General features: G+C 40.8%; 2 pseudogenes across 2 annotated transcripts; both read left to right on the forward strand.

Moving 5' to 3' along the window:
• Positions 1–18432, forward strand: part of LOC112611883 — a 272327-nt pseudogene that overhangs the window by 77071 nt on the left and 176824 nt on the right.
• Positions 1704–10474, forward strand: LOC112612843 (annotated as a pseudogene). 2 transcript variants are annotated; one of them, XR_003116895.1, is made up of 2 exons: positions 1704–2476; positions 10447–10474. The product of XR_003116895.1 is annotated as a non-histone chromosomal protein HMG-17 pseudogene, transcript variant X2 (transcript). The 2 variants fall into 2 exon arrangements; XR_003116894.1 differs by lacking the exon at positions 10447–10474 and having other exon boundaries at positions 1704–2892.

Genomic DNA, 18432 nt, shown 5'->3' on the forward strand with positions numbered 1-18432 from the left:
AGGCATCTAAATTGAAGACTCAGCTCTGTCTACAATAAGTCAAATATCTAGGCCTAATCTTAGCCAGAGAAACCAGGGCCCTCAGCAAGGAATGAATACAGCCTGTACTGGCTTACCCTCACCCTAAGACATTAAAACAGTTGCAGGGGTTCCTTGGGATCACTGGCTTTTGTTGGCTATGGATCCCCAGATACAGTGAGATGGCCAGGCCATTCTATACTCTAATCAAGGAGATCCAGAGGGCAAATACTCATCTAGTATAATGGAATCCAGAGGCAGAAACAGACTTTGAAACCTTAAAGCAGCCCCTAGTACAAGCTCCAGATTTAAGCCTTCCCACAGGACAAAACTTCTCTCTATATATCAAAGAGAGAGCAGGAATAGCTCTTGGAGTCTTTATTCAGACTTGTGGGAAAATCCCACAACCAGTGGCATACCTCAGTAAGAAAATTGATGTGGTAGCAAAAGGCTGGCCTCACAGTTTATGGGTAGTTGCAGGGTGGCCATCTTAGTGTCAGAGGCTCTCAAAATAATACAAAGAAAGGATCTCACTGTCTGGACTACTTATGATGTAAATGGCATACTAGGTGTCAAAGGAAGTTTATGGCTATCAGACAACTGTCTGCTTAGATACTAGGTGCTACTCCTTGAGGGACTGGTGCTTCGGATACACACGTATGTGGCCCTCAACCCTGCCACTTTTTTCCCAGATGATGGGGAACTAATCTAGCATGACTACCAACAAATTGTAGCCCAGACTTATGCTGCCCGAGAGGATCTCTTAGACGTCCCCTTAGCTAATCCTGACCTTAACCTATATACTGATAGGAGTTCACTTGTGGAGAATGAGATACAAAGGGCAGGTTATGCCACAGTTAGTGATGTAACAGTACTTGAAAGTAAGCCTCGTCCCCCATGGACTAGTGCTCAGTTAGCAGAACTAGTGGTACTTACCCAAGCCTTAGAACTGGGAAAGGAAAAAAGAATAAATGTGTATACATATAGAAACTGTGCTTATCTAATCCTACATACCCATGCTGCAAGGGAGTTCCTAACCTCTGGGGAGGTTAACCTCTGGGGGAAAGAAAGGGAGCTCCTAACCTCTGGGGGAACCCCCATTAAATACCACAAGGAAATCATGGAGTTATTGCACGCAGTGCAAAAACCCAAGGAGGTGGCAGTCTAACACTGCCGAAGCAATCAAAAGGTGAAGGAGAAAAGGCAGAAGGAAACCATCGGACAGACCATGAGGCCAAAATTGCTGCCAGGTGGAACCTCCTATTAGCAATACCTATGGAAGGACCCCTGGTATGGAACAATCCTCTCCACGAGATTAAGCTCCAGTATTCCCTACAGAAACAGAATGGGGACTTTCACGGGGGCAGAGTTTTCTCCCCTGGGGGTGGTTAACGACAGAAGACAGAAAGGTACTCATATCCAAAGTCAGCCACTAGAAAATACGTAAGACCCTCCACCAAACTTTTCATATGGGTATTAAGAATACTCATCAAATGGCCAAATCCCTATTTACAGAGCCAGATCTCCTTCGGACCGTCCAACAAGTAGTTAAAGCCTATGCGGTGTGTCAAAGGAATAATCCCTTGGTCCATCGTAAGGCCCCTCTGGGGGAACAAATAATAGGGCACTATTCCAGAGAGGACTGGCAGTTAGAGTTCACCCATATGCCGGAAGAAGAAGAGGCGAGAACGACCCCCGGACCAACCAAAGCCCACGCGCGCTGCATCCCGCGTCCAGCACCTACATCCCGCCGCCGTCGCCACCATGCCCAAGAGAAAGGCTGAAGGGGATGCTAAAGGAGATAAAGCCAAGGTGAAGGACGAACCACAGAGAAGATCCGCGAGGTTGTCTGCTAAACCTGCTCCTCCAAAGCCAGAGCCCAAGCCTAAAAAGGCCCCTGCAAAGAAGGGAGAGATGGTACCCAAAGGGAAAAAGGGAAAAGCTGATGCTGGCAAGGAGGGGAATAACCCTGCAGAAAACGGAGATGCCAAAACAGACCAGGCACAGAAAGCTGAAGGTGCTGGAGATGCCAAGTGAAGTGTGTGCATTTTTGATAACTGTGTACTTCTGGTGACTGTACAGTTTGAAATACTATTTTTTAGCAAGTTTTATAAAAATGCAGAATTTTGTTTTACTTTTTTTTTTTTTTTTTTAAAGCTATGTGGTTAGCACACAGAACACTTCATTGTTGTTTTTGGGGGAAAGGGCATATGTCACTAATAGAATGTCTCCAAAGCTGGATTGATGTGGGGAAAACACCTTCGCTTCTAGTTTTGAGAGGCTTCCTCTTGGTTCCCAGGAGGAGGGATTCCCTGACTTTGACACACATGGCCACCACGGCACAAATGCCTTGTGGTATGGAAAAACAAATTTGTTTTTATGTCCTCTTCTCCCTTTCCATCTTTCAGCATAGACTTAACTCCCTTAAGCCCAGACATCTGTTGGGACCTGACCCGCAGTCATTGGTTACCAGTGTGTCAGGCAATCTGGACTTTCCAGTGATGCCACTGAGATGGCACCTGTCAAAACAGCATTGGTTCCATTTCTAGATTGCGGATCTTCAGATAAATTCTGCCATTTTCATTTCACTTCCTGAAAGTCAGGGTCGGCTTGTGAAAAGTTGTTAAACAACATGCTAAATGTGAAATGTCAACCCTCACTCTAAACTTTCCCTGTTCAGAGCATCAGATGAAGACTTCATTGGGTTTTATAGTGGCTTTCTGATTTTTGGTAGTCCATTGAAGAAGGGAGTTTGAAAGTTGTTGTATACTGTTAACGATTGTCTGCCCATGTCCTGCCTGAAATACCATGATTGTTTATGGAAAGTATCTTTAATAAAGCTGGATACAGTTTGGCTTGGAAAAAAAAAAAAAAGAATTCACCCATATGCCTAAGTCAAGGGGATTTCAATACTTGGTCTGTGTTGATACCTTTCGCAAATTGGATAGAAGCCTTCCCCTGCAAGACAGAGAAGGCTCAGGAAGTGGTTAGAGTCCTAATTCATGAAATAATTCCTAGATTTGGACTTCCCTAAAACTAGCAAAGAGACAATGGTCCAGTTTTTAAAGCCACGATAATTCAGGGAATTTCCAGGGTGCAACGGATACAATATCACCTTCACTGTGCCTGGAGGCCACAATCCTCAGGGAAGGTTGAGAAGGCAGATGAAACACTCAAGAGGCACTTAAGGAAACTAACACAAGAAACTCACCTCCCATGGCCTACTTTCTTGCCCATGGCCTTGTTGAGGATCTGAAATTCTCCTCACAAAATGAGTCACCTACTATCCCATCAGTGTGATTACACCCTACAGCTTCAAGCCCCAACTGATCATAGTAACTTCCGAGTCACCCAAACAGCTCCATTCAGATGGCTTGTCGGCTACTCAGGGACCCCCAAAATCATCAGCTCCTCCCTGCTTAACAAACAGTCCAGGTTTTGTAACGGCAAACATACTCCCTGCATAACTATTCACCCCTGGACCACCTGCAGCAGCATCCCCACCACTAATGAATGCCTTCTTATCCCCTATTTCAATCACTCTCTTGAATGGTTCCTAGTGGATACAAAACGTTTTTTTCTCCAATGGGAAAATAGAACACAGGGAGCCACTCAGTTTGCTCCCAACATCCCTTTCCAGCCGCTCACCGGACCTAACTTGGCAAGTACGCTAGGAGTATGGAAGAATGAAAACAACAAACTCACACACCTTTTTTTTTTTTTGAGATGGAGTCTGGCTCTGTCGCCCAGGCTGGAGTGCAGTGGCGCGATCTGGGCTCACTGCAAGCTCCGCCTCCCGGGTTCACGCCATTCTCCTGCCTCAGCCTCCCGAGTAGCTGGGACTACAGGCGCCCGCCACCTCGCCCGGCTAGTTTTTTGTATTCTTTTTAGTAGAGACGGGGTTTCACCATGTTAGCCAGGATGGTCTCAGTCTCCTGACCTCGTGATCTGCCCGTCTCGGCCTCCCAAAGTGCTGGGATTACAGGCTTGAGCCACTGCGCCCGACCCATACTGTTTTTATTACTGTCGTCTTAACGTATGATGTTCCTCTGCTTTGTTCTTTTTCCTCAATATTGCTTTGGCTATCCAAAGGTGATTGCAGTTTTTGTAAATTTTAAAATTATATTTTCCATTACTGTGAAAAAATGCCACTGGAATGTTGATAGGAAGTTTATTAAATCCATAGATTACTTTAGATAATATGGCACTTTAACAATATTTATTCTTTTGATTAATAGACATAAAATATTTTAAAATTTATTTGTGTTTTCCCTAGTTTCTTTCATTGATATTTTCTATGTTTAATTGCACAGATTTTTTACCTCCTTGCTTAAATTTGTTCTCAGAAATTTATTATTTTAATGCTATTATACATAAGATTTTTTCTGTTATATTAGATAGTTTAAGTGTATGGAATCATAACTTGTTTGTTAATTTTATAATTGCTAATTTATTGACTGTATTAGTTTAGACAAGTTGCATATTTTTGGGACAGAGTCTCACTCTATCATGCAGTGGTGTGATCTCAGCTTACTGCAACCTCTGCCCTGCCCCTCACCCTGGGCTCAAGTGATTCTCTCATCTCAGCCTCCCAAGTAGCTGGGATTACAGGTGTGCACCACCACACCCAGCTAGTTTTTGTATTTTCAGTAGAGATGGGGTTTCACCACGTTGGCCAGGTTGGTCTCAAACTCTTGACCTCAAATGATCCACCCACCTTGGCCTCCCAAAGTGCTGGGATTACTGGCATGAGTCGCTGCACCTGGCAGTTTAGACAAATTTTAATGTACTGTTTTTGTTTTTTTAGTATAAGATCATATCCACAAACAGCAACTTTTTGCTTGTTTTCAGTTTCAATTTTTTTTTTTTTAAATGACAGAGTCTCGCTCTGTCACCCAGGCTGGAGTGCAGTGGTGTGATCTCAGCTCACTGCAACCTCCACCTCCCTGATTCTAAGGAATTCTCCTGCCTCAGCCTCCCAAGTAGCTGGGATTACAGGTGCATGCCACCACACCCGGCTAATTTTGTATTTTTAGTAGAGATGTGGTTTTACCATGTTGGCCAGGCTGGTCTCAAACTCCTGACCTCAGGTGATCCACCTGTCTTGGCCTCCCAAAGTGTTGGGATTACTGGCGTGAGCCACCATGCCCAGGCTCAATGGCTTTTTAAAAATGCTTTTAACTAATTCTTCTGCTGCACAGTTCTAGTTCTAATGTTAAAACAGAAGCATTGACAATGGACACAATACAGTTTTGTATTGGTTTCTGTGAATTTGAAGAATCAACTCCTCAAGCTTTTATAAACTGGTTCCAGGAGGTAAATATCTTCTTTTGTTGGGTCCTCAGAGTGGTAGAATGCTCTCTGAGTTTGTAGTGGACGAGTTATAGCTTGGTCACAAGGCTGCTGGGTCTGCAGTAGGGTCTACCTTTTGTTGGGAGCAAGCCCCCTAAAATCTGGCCATAAACTGGCCCCAAAACTGGCCATAAGTAAAATCTCTGCAGCACTGCGATATGTACATAATGGCCGTAACGCCCAAGCTGGAAGGTTGTGGGTTTACGGAAATGAGGACAAGGAACACCTGGCCCACCCAGGGTGGAAAACCACTTAAAGGCATTCTTAAACCACAAACAATAGCATGAGCAAACTGTGTCTTAAGGGCATGTTCCTGCTGCGATGAACTAGCCCAAACTATTCATTTAATTGGGCCCATCCCTTCATTTCCCTTAAAGGATACTTTTAGTTAATTTAGTATCTGTAGAACCTAAGCCGGCGCTCAGCAAGTTCTCCCAGGAGAAGGCCATGTTCAGATCAAGCGCCAAGATCATGAAGCCCAGTGGCGAAAAGCCAGACGAGTTGGAGTAAGGCATCTCCCAGGCTCTTCTGGAGCTGGAGATGAACTCGGACAATGCTAATGGCTGGTTTGCTGTTAATAAATATGTGGGTAAATCTCTGTTTGGGGGTCTCAGCTCTGAAGGCTGTGAGACCCCTGATTCTCCACTTTATACCTCAATATTTGTGTGTGTGTCTTTAATTCCTCTAGCGCCACTGAGTTAGGGTCTCCCTGATCGAGCTGGTCTCGGCAACCTTTAGCTGGCTTGTTATAAGAGGCTTGAGCAATTGAAATTCCCATTTTAGTTTTGGAAAGATTGAATATTTTTCAGGACTTTGATCTGTAGAGCAGACTCTAGGATAAGTGTCTACAGTCGGCTGCATACATAATGGTCCTTATATCAGGGTGTAAATGAGTATGGCTTTCACTGAGTACCAGAGAGGATTTTCACAGGTCACTGTGGGTTTCTATGTAGGAAAAACTGGTCATGAACTGTGGCTTATGGAGTTGGAACTGAGTCATTGAACTATTTCAGGGGCCATAGTAAAGGCCAAGGTTTGCAGACCTGCCTGCATTTCTACAAATGGGTGTCTTCCTCTAGGTGTCTGGCAGGTCAGGACCTCTCCCAGACTGTGAGTGGGAGGAGTTTGGGATGGTTACAGAGTAATTTCAGAATTCTCAGTGGGACCAAGTTGGGTGGGCCATTTCTTGGTCTGTAACCAAGAACGGGGGTCCTGTAGTTTCCCACTTGAATGAAGACCTGCCCTCTGAAAAGGAACACTCCTCAATCTTGGGCTTTAGCAGAGTTTCACAACTTCCCCACCTGGATCTCATAGCTCTCTTTTTTTTTTTTTTTTTTTTTTTTGAGACAGAGTCTAGCTCTGCCGCCCAGGCTGGAGTGCAGTGGCCGGATCTCAGCTCACTGCAAGCTCCGCCTCCCGGGTTCACGCCATTCTCCTGCCTCAGCCTCCCGAGTAGCTGGGACTACAGGCGCCCGCCACCTCGCCCGGCTAGTTTTTTGTATTTTTTAGTAGAGACGGGGTTTCACCGGGTTAGCCAGGATGGTCTCGATCTCCTGACCTTGTGATCCGCCCATCTCGGCCTCCCAAAGTGCTGGGATTACAGGCTTGAGCCACCGCGCCCGGCCCTCATAGCTCTCTTAAAAGCACTTATTTTGAAGAAGGGGTCTTGCTACATAACTCAGGCCAGTCTTGAAATCCTGGCCTGAAACAATTCTCCAACCTCAATAGCCAGGTAGCTGTCATTAGAAGTGTGAGTCGTGATGCGTAGTTCTCATAAAGGCAGGTAAGGGATGACTGACAAATTCTTTTGCTGTGGGTGGGGATAAGCAAATACTGCATCTTTCATTTATTTATCTTACTGATGTTACTCTTTATAACATCAGTTATAAATGAAAAATTATACAATGACAACTTATACATTTTTACTTTCTATTTTTCATTTCAAACATCTGTAATTTTAGATTCAGACATGTAGGACAATATGCTAGAATTTACATGTTATGCCTGAAGTAAATTAGATAATTGGTAGACACTCCATATTTATTTATTTATTTATTTATTTATTTTATTATACTATACTTTAAGTTCTAGGGTACATGTGCACAATGTGCAGGTTTGTTACATAGGTATACATGTGCCATGGTGACTTGTTGCACCCATCAACTTGTCGTTTACATTGGATATTTCTCCTAACACTATCCTTCCCCCCACCCCCCCCCCCCCCAATAGGCCCTGGTGTGCAATGTTGCCCTCCCTGTGTCCATGTGTTCTCATTGTTCAGCTCCCACTTATGAGTGAGAACATGTGGTGTTCAGTTTTCTATCCTTGTGATAGTTTGCTGAGAATGATGGTTTCCAGTTTCATCCAGGTCCCATGAACTCATCCTTTTTTATGGCTGCATGGCATTCCATGGTGTATATGTGCCACATTTTCTTTATCAAGTCTATTGTTGATGGACATTTGGGTTGGTTCCAAGTCTTTGCTATTGTGAATAGTGCCTCAATAAATATACATGTGCATGTGTCTTTGTAGCAGCATGATTTATAATCCTTTGGGTATATACCCAGTAGTGGGATTGCTGGGTCAAATGGTATTTCTAGTTCTAGATCCTTTAGGAATTGCCACACTGTCTTCCACCGTGGTTGAACTAGTTTACACTCCCACCAACAGTGTAAAAGCGTTCCTATTTCTCCACATCCCCTCCAGCATTTGTTGTTTCCTGACTTTTTAATGATTGCCATTCTAACTGTCATGAGATGGTATCTCATTGTGGTTTTGATTTGCATTTCTCTGATGACTAGTGATGATGAGCATTTTTTCATGTATCTGTTGGCTGCATAAATGTCTTCTTTTGAGAAGTGTCTGTTCATATCCTTTGCCCACTTTTTGATGGGGTGGTTTGTTTTTTTCTTGTAAATTTAAGTTCATTGTAGATCCTGGATATTAGCCTTTGGATAGATTGCAAAAATTTTCTCCAATTCTGTAGGTTTCCTGTTCGCTCTGCTGATAGTTTCTTTTGCTGTGTAGAAGCTCTTTAGTTTAATTAATCCCATTTGTCTATTTTGGCTTTTGTTGCTATTATTTTGGTGTTTTCAGTCATGAAGTCTTTGCCCATACCTATGTCCTGAATGGCATAGCCTAGGTTTTCTTCTAGGGTTTTTATGGTTTTAGGTCTAACATTTAAGTCTTTAATCCATCATGAGTTAATTTTTGTGTAAGGTGTAAGGAAGGATCCAGTTTCAGCTTTCTACATATGGCTAGCCAGTTTTCCTAGCACCATTTATTAAATTGGGAATCCTTTCCCCATTGCTTATTTTTGTCAGGTTTGTCAAAGATCTGATGGCTGTAGATATGTGGTGTTATTTCTGAGGCCTCTATTCTGTTCCATTGGTCTATATATCTGTTTTGGTACCAGTACCATGCTGTTTTTGTTACTGTAGCCTTGTAGTACAGTTTGAAGTCAGGTAACGTGATGCCTCCAGCTTTGTTCTTTTGGCTTAGGATTGTCTTGGTTATGTGGGCTCTTCTTTGGTTCCATATGAAATTTAAAGTAGTTTTTTTCTGTAGTCCCAGCTACTTGGAGGCTGAGGCAGGAGAATGGCGTGAACCTGGGAGGCGGAGCTTGCAGTGAGCCGAGATCGCGCCACTGCACTCCAGCCTGGGTCACACAGCGTGAGACTCCGTCTCAAAAAAAAAAAAAAAAAAAAGAAATTTAAAGTAGTTTTTTTCCAATTCTGCAAAGAAAATCAACAGCAGCACGATGGGGACAGTGTTGAACCTACAAACTACCCTGGACAGCATGGCCACCTCCACGACACCGACTCCTCCCATGCATGAGCATGTAACTTCCCCCACTTGCCTGTGTCCTCTTCCACATCGTTGAACAATAGGTTGTAGCCCTCCCTGAAGAGGTCCCCGACATCCCCTGTAAGTTAGATTCCTAGGCATTTTATTCCCTTTGTAATAATTGCGAATGGGAGTTCACTCATGACCTGGCTCTCTGTTCATCTGTTCTTGGTGTATAGATAGAGTTTCACTCTATGTTGTCCAGCCTGAACTGTAGTGGCGTGATCTTGGCTCACTGCAACCTCCTTCTCCCTGGTTCCAGCAGTTCTCCTGCCTCAGATTCCTGAGTAGCTGGGATTACAGGCATTTTATGTATAAGTTAGACTTTCGATGTGTTTATAAATCAAGGAGAAATCTGGGTTGCTTCAGTCTTTTGGCTTTTTTGAATACTGGTACAACAGACATGGATGTTCAAATATGTCTTTTAGGTCTTGTGTTGTATAGTTTGGATATAGATTCATAAATTGGATTGCTGTATTTCATGATAATTCCATTTTTAATTATTTGAGAAACATAACATTTTTAAATTAATGCATTCTTGTTTTCTACCAACAATCAAGAGAGGTTTCATTTTCATTGCATTATCAACAGATTTGTTGTTTTAAAAAAATTTATAGTGGCCATTGTAATGAGTGTGAGATGATTTCATTTTTTATTTGTATGTGTTTCCCTACAAATTATTAATATTGCATATCATTTCAAATGCTTTCTTCCATTTGTATATATTTTTATTTTATTTATTTATTTATTTATTTATTTATTTATTTTTGAGATGGAGTCTTGCTGCGTCGCCCAGGCTGGAGTGCAGTGGTGCGATCTTGGCTCACTTCAAGCTCTGCCTCCTGGGTTCACACCATTCTACTGCCTCAGCCTCCCAAGTAGCTGGGACTACAGGCACCCGCCACCATGCCCGGCTAATTTTTTTGTGTTTTTAGTAGAGACGGAGTTTCACCATGTTAGCGAGGATGGTCTCGATCTCCTGACCTCGTGATCTGCCCACCTCGGCCTCCCAAAGTGCTGGGATTACAGGCATGAGCCACCTTTTCTTTTTTTTTTTTCTTTTTTTGAGGCAGGATCTCACTCTGTCACCCAGGCTGGAATGCAGTGGCAGAATCTTGGCTCACTGCAACCTCTGCCTCCTGGGTTCAAGTTATATTCATGCCTTAGCCTCCCGAGTAGCTGCGACTACAGGAGCCTGCCACCACACCAGGTTAACTTATGTATTTTTAGTAGATATGGGGTTTCACCATGTTGGCCAGGCTGGTCTCGAACTCCTGACCTTAAGTAATCCACCCGCCTTGGCCTCCCAAAGTGCTGGGATTACAGGCATGAGCCACCATGCCCTACTGTATGTCTTTTTTGATAAAAGTTTAGTTCAATTATTTGTACTTTTCTAAATCAAGTTATTCAACTTTATTGTTCAGTTTTAAGAGTTGTTTATGTAGTCTGAATATTAACTTCTGTATCACATTTAATTTGCAAGTATTTTCACCTATTTTCTAGCAGGCATTTTTACTCTATAGAATTTTTTTTTAATGTGCATAAAGTTGCAAGTATAGTGTGGTTAAGCTTTTCTGTTCTTCTTTTTGTTGCTTGTGCATTTGATGTTGTATCTAAGAAAATGGTGCCAAAATCCATGTCATGGTTTTTTTGTTTTGTTCTAACAGGTTTGTTAGATTTTTTTATGTCTAAGTATTTTATTGAAAATATTTTTTGTATATGGTTCAAAGAAATGATCCAATTTTATTTTATCAGTGTGTGTTATCTGCCTTTGTGTCAATACCATACTGTTTTCATTATTGTACCTTAATATGTTTTTTGAAATCAGGAAGTATAATGCTTCTTTGTGTTTTTTCATGGGTATTTGGCTAGTTATATTTTATAATCAAATTTAAAAATTTTCAACATTATTTCTGTAATAAAACTGTGCTATTGGGATTCTTATAGGGATTATATTGAATTTGTTCACTGTAGGTTTTGCTGACATCTTAACAAAATTAAATTTTTGACCCTTGAGCAAGAATATGTTGAAAAGTGGTTTTATTTTTATTTCATTGTATTTTTTTTAAGAGACAGGGTTTTCCTATATCGCCCATGGTAGTTTTGAATTCCTAGGCTCAAGTGATGCTTCTGCTGCAGCCTCCCAAAATGTTAGTATTACAGGCGTAAGCCACTGCACTGGGCCTGTGTGTTTTATTTTTATGTATCCTTGAATTTGCCAGTTTTGCTTTTAATTCCTAATTTCATTCAGTTTTGGTCAGATAACATACAGTGTATGATTTTGGTCTTTTAAAATTTATTTATTTTTGTTGTTTTGAGACAGGATCTTACTCTGTCACCCATGCTAAAGTATAGTGGTATAGTTTTGGGTCACTGCAGCCTCAGTCTCCTTGACTCAAGTATTCTTTTCGCCTCAGCCTGGTGAGTAGCTGAGACTACAGAGATGCACTACCATGCCTGGCTAATTTTTTAAATTATTTTTAGTGACAGAGTCTCACTATGTTACTGACGCTGGACTTACACTTGTGGTCACAAGTGATCCTCTCACTTTTGTCTTCCAAATTGTTGAAATTATACGTATCAGCCACTATACCCAGCTGGTATTCTTTAATAAGACTTGTTTTGTGTTCTAACAGAATAAATCAGGTGCAAATAAGAATATTGTGGCCGGGCGCGGTGGCTCAAGCCTGTAATCCCAGCACTTAGGGAGGCCGAGACGGGCGGATCACTAGGTCAGGAGATCGAGACCGTCCTGGCTAACACGGTGAAACCCCGTCTCTACTAAAAAATACAAAAAACTAGCCGGGCGAGGTGGCAGGCGCCTGTAGTTCCAGCTACTCGGGAGGCTGAGGCAGGAGAAGGGCGTAAAGCCGGGAGGCGGAGCTTGCAGTGAGCTGAGATCCGGCCACTGCACTCCAGCCTGGGTGACAGAGCGAGACTCCATCTCAAAAAAAAAAAAAAAAAATTGTGTATAATTTTGCTTTTAACTGGAAAGTATTGTACATGTCTGTTAAGCCTAGTTGGTCTATGGTATGGTTTGGATGTCTATGTTCTGCAAACCTCATGCTGCAACGTAATCCTCAATGTTGGATGTGGAAACTGATAGGAGGTGTTTGTGTCATGGGGCAAATTCCTCACAAATGCCTTGGCACCATCCTTTTGGTAATCAGAAAGTTTACTATTCATTAATTCAAATGAGAGCTGGTTCATTGAAAGAAACTGGTTTCTTCACCTCATACTTGCTCTGTCTCTTACCCTGTAATATGTCCAATTACTCTTTGCCTTCCACCATGATTGTAAGTTTCCTGAGACCCTCACCAGAAGCAGATGCTTTCACACCCTTCTTGTACAGTCTGTGGAACTTTGAGCCAAATAAACCTTTTTTCTTCATGAGTTATCCACTCCCAGATGTTCCTCGATATGCAAAATAGTTAATACAGTATATAATATTGTCTGTTTTCTGTTCAATTATTGATCTTTTATCTAAATATTTGATTTGTTATTGCAAACAGGGTCTTCGTGTCTACAATTACATGCCTATGTATTTCTTACTTCACCTTTGTCAAAATTTGCTTTATGTATTTTAGGGCCCTGATGTCACATATACATATACATGTAAATAGATATGACAGTTATAGATTTCTGATCAATCAACCCATTTGACCATTATATAATATTGTGTTTGTCTTATTCTACTACCTGACTTAAAGTATATTATATCCAATATAGTTATTACCACCTCAACCAATTGTGGTTACTACTAGCATGGAATATGGGTTCTTTCCATTCTGTTACTTTCAACCTATTTGGCTCAACGCTAAAATGAGTCTCTTATAGACAGCATATTGTATGCATTTTTACTTCAGCCACTCAGGCATCTTATATATTTTTTATGAATTTATTTATTTTTGAGATAGAATATCACTCTGTCCATGAGGCTGGTTTGCAGTGGCATAATCACAGTTCACTGCAACCTCAACCTCCCAAACTCAAATATAATTTCAGCTTCTCAAGTAGCTGGGTTGCAAATATGTACCATCATGCCCAAAATTATATACATATAATTTTTTTTTGTAGAGCAGGGTTTTGCCATGTTGTCCAGGTTGGTCTCAAACTCTTGGGTTAAGGTGATCAGCATCCCCGGCCTCGCAAAGTCCTGGAATTACATTTTTTTAGTAGTTTAATTAATTTATATTGAAAAGGATTGCTTAAAGATATGAAGTAACTATTACCAGTTTCATTGCTACTGGTTTTTAAAAATTTTTATTTTGTTTAATGTTCTAGGATACATGCGCAGAGCGTGCAGGTTTGTTACATAGGTAAACTTGTGCCATGGTGGTTTGGTGCGCCTATCAACTCATCACCTATATATTAAGCCCTACATGCAGTAGCTATTTATCCTGATTCTCACCTTCCCCGCACACAACAGGCCCCAGTGTGTGTTGTTCACCTCTATGTGTCCATGTGTTCTTATTGTTCAGCTCCCACTTATAAGTGAAAACATGTGGTGTTTGGTTTTCTGTTCCAGTGTTAGTTTGCTGAGGATAATGGCTTCCAGCTCCATCCCTGTCTTTGCAAAGTACATGATCTTACTCATTTTTATGGCTGCATAGCATTTCATGGTGCATATGTACCACATTTTCTTTATCCAGCCTATCATTGATGCTCTTGTGGGTCAATTCCATGACTTTGCTATTGTGCATAGTGCTGTGGTGAACATACACACCCATGAATCTTTAAAATAGAATGATTCATATCCTTTTGGGTATATACCCAGTAATGTGATTGCTGGGTCAAATGGTATTTCTGGTTCTAGGGATTTGAGGAATCACCATACCGTCTTCCACAATGGTTAAACTAATTTACATCTCCACCAACAGTGAAAAAGCATTTTTATTTCTTCACACCCTCCCCAGCATGTGTTGTTTTTTTGGCACTTTAATAAACACCACTCTGACTGCCATGAAATGGTATCCCATTTTGGTTTTGATTTGCGTTTCTCTAATTATCACTGAAGTTGAGCTTTTGTTTGTTTGTTGGCCACCTGAATGTCTTCTTTTGAGAAGTTTCTGTTCATGTTCTTTGCCCACTTTTTAATGGGGTTGTTCATTCTATTCTTGTTAATTAGTTTAAGCTCCTTGTAGACTGTGGATATTAACTTTTGTCAGATGGATATATTGCAAAAGTTTATTCCCATTTTTTAGGTTGCCTGTTCACTCTAATGATAGTTTCTTTTGCTGTTCAGAAGCTCTTTAGTTTAATTAGATCCCATTTGTCAATTTTTGCTTTTGTTGCCATTGCTTTTGACATTTTCATCATAAAATCTTTGCATGTGCCGATGTCCTAAATAGTATTGCCTAGGTTTTCTTCTAGGGTTTTTACAGTTCTGGGTTTCACATTTAAGTCTTTAATCCATCCTGAGTTAATTTTTGTATAGCTGTAAGGAAGGGGTCCAGTTTCAATTTTTTGCATATGGTTAGCCAGTTTTCCCAACACCATTTATTATTTATTTATTTATTTATTATTTATTTATTTATTTTGAGATGGAGGGTCACTCTGTTACCCAGGCTGGAGTACATTGGTGGAAGCTTGGCTCACTGCAACCTCTGCCACCTGGGTTCAAGCAATTCTCCTCCCTCAGTCTCCCAAGTAGCTGGGACTTGGTACATGCCACCACACCTGGCTAATTTTTTTTTTTTGAGATCGAGTCTCACTCTGTCCCCCAGGCTGGAGTGCAATGGGGCAATCTGGGCTCACTACAACCTCCGCCTCCCAGGTTCTAGAGATTCTCCTGCCTTAGCATCATGAATAGCTGGGATTACAGGTGCCTGCCATGTCGTTTAGCTAATTTTTGTATGTTTAGTAGAGACAAGGTTTCACCATGTTGGGCAGGCTGGTCTTGAACTCCTGACTTCAGGTAATCCACTCACCTCAGTCTCCCAAAATGCTGGGATTACAGGCGTGAGCCACCACGCCCAGCTCTCAGCTAATTTTTGTATTTTCAGTAGAGATGGGGTTTTACCATATTGGTCAGGCTGGTCTTGAACTCCTGACCTCAGATGATCCACCACACCTGGTCCCCAGCACCATGTATTAAATAAGGAATCCTTTCCGTGTTGTTTGTTTTTGTTAGTTTTTTTTTTTTTTTCTTAAAGATCAGATGGTTGTAGACATGCAGTCTCATTTCTGAGTTCTCTGTTCTGTTCCATTGGTCTCTGTGTCTGTTTTTATACCAGTACCTGGCTGTTTTGGTTACTACAGCCTTGTAATATGGCTTGAAGTCAGATATCATGATGCCTCCAACTTTGTTCTTTTTGGTTGGGATTATCTTGGCTATATGGGGTCTCTTGGGATTCCATACGAATTCTTAAATAGTTTTTTCTAATTCTGTGAATAATGTCAACAGTAGTTTAGTTGCAATAGCATTGAATCTATAAATAACATTGGGCAGGTTGGCCGTTTTCACGATATTGATTCTATCCATGAGCATGGAATGTTTTTCCATTTGTTGATGTCCTCTGATTTCCTTGAGTGGTGGTTTGTAGTTCTTCTTGAAGAGGTCCTTCACTTCCCACATTAGCTGCATTCCTATTCCTAGGTATTTTATTCTCTTTGTAGCAATTGTGAATGGGATTTCATTCATAATTTGACTCTCTGCTTGTCTATTGTTGGTGTATTGAAATGCTTGTGATTTTTGCACATTGATTTTATATCCTGAAACTGCTGAAGTTGCTTATCAGCTAAAGAAGCTTTTGGGCTGAGACAGTGGAACTTTCTGAGTATAGGATTATGTCATCTGCAAACAGAGAAAATTTGACTTTCTCTCTTCCTATTTGAATACCTTTTTGAGTATAGGATTATGTCATCTGCAAACAGAGAAAATTTGACTTTCTCTCTTCCTATTTGAATACCTTTTATTTATTTATCTTGCCTAATTTCCCTGGGCAGAACTTCCAAAACTATGTTAAATAGGAGTGTTGAGAGAAGGCATTCTTTTCTTGACCAGTTTTCAAGCTTTTGCCCTTTTAGTATGATATTGGCTGTGGGTTTGTCATAAATGGCTCTTGTTATTTTGAGGTATGTTCCATGAATACCTAGTTTATTGAGAGTTTTTTTTAACATGAAGGGATGTTGAATTTGATTGAATGCCTATTCTGCATCTATTGAAATAATCATGTGGTTTTTTCCTTTAGGTTTGTTTATATGATAAATTACAGTTTTTTGATTTGTGTATGTTGAACCAGTCTTGATTCCCAGGGATGAAGCCGACCTCATCATGGTGGATAAGCTTTTTAATGTGCTGCTGGATTTGGTTTGCCAGTATTTTATAGAGAATTTTTGCATTGACGTTTACCAGGAATATTGGCTTGAAGTTTTGTTGTTGTTATATCTCTGCCAGGTTTTGGTATCAGGATGATGCCGCCTCATAGAATGAGTTAAGGAGAAGTCCCTCTTTTTCTATCATTTGGAATAGCTTCAGAAGAAATAATACCAGCTTCTCTTTGTCCCTCTAGTAGAATTCAGCTGTAAATCCATCTGGTCCTGGGCTTTCCTTGGTGGATAGGCTAATTATTACTGCCTCAATTTCAGAACTTGTTATCGGTTTATTCAGGAATTCAGCTTCTTTTTGGTTCAGTCTTGAAAGGGTAGATGTGTCCGGGATTTTATCTGTTTTTTCTAGATTTTCCAGTTTATATGCATAGAGGTGTTTATAGTACTTGCTGATGGTTTTGTGTATTTCTGTGGGGGGTCAGTGATGATATTTACTTTATTATTTTTTATTGTATCTATTTTTTTCTTCTCTATTTTCTTTTTTATTAGTATAGCTAGCAGTCCATCTATTTTATTAATTTTGTCAAAAAACCAGCTCCTGGATTTATTGATTTTTTGAAGAGTTTTCTTGTGTTTCTCATTCCTTCAGTTTCACTCTGATCTTGGTTATTTCTTGTCTTCTGCTGGCTTTGGGGTTTGTTTGCTCTTGGTGATCTCATTCTTTTAGTTGTGATGTTAGGGTGTCAACTTAAGATCTTTCTAGCTTTTTGATGTGGGTATTTAGTGTTACTAATGTCCCCCTTAACACTTCTTTAGCTGCATCCCAGATATTCTGGTATGTTGTCTCTTTGTTGTCATTGGTTTCAAAGAATTTCTTTTTTTTTTTTTTGAGACGGAGTCTCGCTCTGTTGCCCAGGCTGGAGTGCAGTGGCCGAATCTCAGCTCACTGCAAGCTCCGCCTCCCGGGTTCACGCCATTCTCCTGCCTCAGCCTCCGGAGTAGCTGGGACTACAGGCATTCTTAGATACCTTAAAAGAGACTTAGATTCCCACAAAATAATAGTGGGAGACTTTAAGATCCACTGTCAATATTAGACAGATCACTTAGACAGAAAACTAACAAGGCTATTTAGGACTTAAACTCAGCTCTGGGTCAAGTGGACTTGATAGATATCTACAGAACTCTCCAGGCAAAACCAACACAGTACACATTCTTCTAAGTGCCACGTGGCACTTACTCTAAAACTGATCACAAAATTGAAAGTAAAACACTCCTCAGCAAATGCAAAAGAAACAAAATTATAACAAAGTCTCTCCGGCCACAGTGCAATCAAATTAGAACTGAAAAGCAAGAAACTCACTTAAAACCACACAATTACATGGAAATTGAACAACCTGCTCCTGAATGACTTCTAGGTAAATAATTAAAGTAAAGCAGAAATCAAGAATTTCTTGAGCATTCCTTCAGCATTTGCTTGTCTGAAAAATATTTTACTTCTCTTTCACATATAAAGTTTAGTTTTGATGGATATAAAATTCTGGGTTGGAAATTCTTTTCTATAAGAATGTTGAATACTGCCCTTCTATCTTTTCTGGCTTGTACAGTTTCTGCTTGGAGTTCCACTGTTAGTCTGATGGGCTTCTTTTTGTAGATTACCTGGCCTTTCTCTCTGGCTGCCCTTATCATTTTTTCCTGAATTTTATTATTATTATTATTATTATTATTATTATCATACTTTAAGTTCTAGGGTACATGTGCACTACGTGCAGGTTTGTTACCTATGTATACATGTGCCATGTTGGTGAGCTGCACCCATTAACTCATCATTTACATTAGATATATCTCCTAATGCTATCCCTCCCCCTTCCCCCTCCCCCCTCCCCACAATAGGCCCTGGTGTGTGATGTTCCCCTTCCTGTGTCCAAGTGATCTCATTATTCTTTT

Source organism: Theropithecus gelada, chromosome 19 (assembly GCF_003255815.1).
Source record: "Theropithecus gelada isolate Dixy chromosome 19, Tgel_1.0, whole genome shotgun sequence".
NCBI lineage: Eukaryota > Metazoa > Chordata > Mammalia > Primates > Cercopithecidae > Theropithecus > Theropithecus gelada.